Genomic DNA, 1,304 nt, shown 5'->3' with positions numbered 1-1,304 from the left:
CCCTAATGTACATATCAGAAATTAGATGGGCAGTTGCATTTTGCACCTGCTGAAGGACTTTCAAAACTAAAGCTGGCAAACTCAGATAGACCACATTGCAATAATCAAGTGATGGTAATATTGAGGCTTGAACTACCCAATTGAAGGCTTGAGGCCAAAAAAACCCGATCTGATGACAGCCTTGATCTGATGTTGAAAGAAAAGTCTGAAGTCCAGCCAGACACCCAGACTTTTTACATGAGGGAAAATATTCAAAGAAACATTATTGCATATCAATCAACTAGGAATCTCTAAACATTATTTTATTAACATTGGATTACCTATGCATAAGATGCTTTACAGAAATAAGTTATGAATTTCACTGAAATCCTGTGAATATTATATCAAGCCAGAAAAGTATCAAAATTATTATAGAGTGACCTTCATAGTAGCATACCAAGACTGCATCTACATATTAGATGACTAACGTTCTGGCTGGTGCTAATAGACTAATCATGAGGTCAAGACAATTCTTAAATTTGATAGTATTTGTGATGCACAGTTTTTCACTTTAATTTTAGTATGACTTTTTTAAAATGCACATAAAATCAAGTTGAAACAAAGTCCACACTTATCTTTTGTGAGAATCTTCGTGGAAATCTGTTGAACAACTGGGAACACCCTGGGGAAGAATGGTCGAACTGATCTTGAATTCAAAATATACTCAACACTGCAACATTTCGAGAGCCTTGCTTTCTGCTTCAGGAAATCAGTGATTGTTTAATGGCATCCTTCATTTATCTAATGAAAAATATATAACAGTGACAACACCAAGAACTGTGCACTTATATTTGTTGTTGATCACTATATGGTATTATTAAAAACACATAATTCTGAGTTGATTTAGAAAAATCTGGGTATACTCTTACACTTATAGTTAGAAATCTTTCCTTGCAATGTTTAAAAAATAACCTGAGTACCCAATCTCTGTCAGATTCAAAAGCAAATATAGTTAGCAAAGTGTCTTATTAGTTACAAGGGTAATTCCTTTGTCTTTTTTTCTCCTTCTCAGTTGAGTGAATTTTTAAAGGATAAAGCAATTGTAAATTGACTAAGGGATTTAGACCCTACTGAGACCTTTAAAATAGTGAATATCCCAATTAAATTAAAATGTAGTGTGCTTGATATTGTGATATTACTTAGTTATTTCAAGTGTACAATTATTATAAGAAATTGTATGATTATTGGATCCTTTATTGTGGACTCTAAGTAAGAAGAGAAATTTAAATATTGAATTTGGATTTCTTAGTTATTGGATTTCTTTA

The sequence above is a fragment of the Rhinatrema bivittatum genome, unplaced genomic scaffold, assembly GCF_901001135.1.
Source record: "Rhinatrema bivittatum unplaced genomic scaffold, aRhiBiv1.1, whole genome shotgun sequence".
NCBI classification, from domain to species: Eukaryota; Metazoa; Chordata; class Amphibia; order Gymnophiona; family Rhinatrematidae; genus Rhinatrema; species Rhinatrema bivittatum.
Note: the sequence above shows the minus strand (reverse complement) of the source record.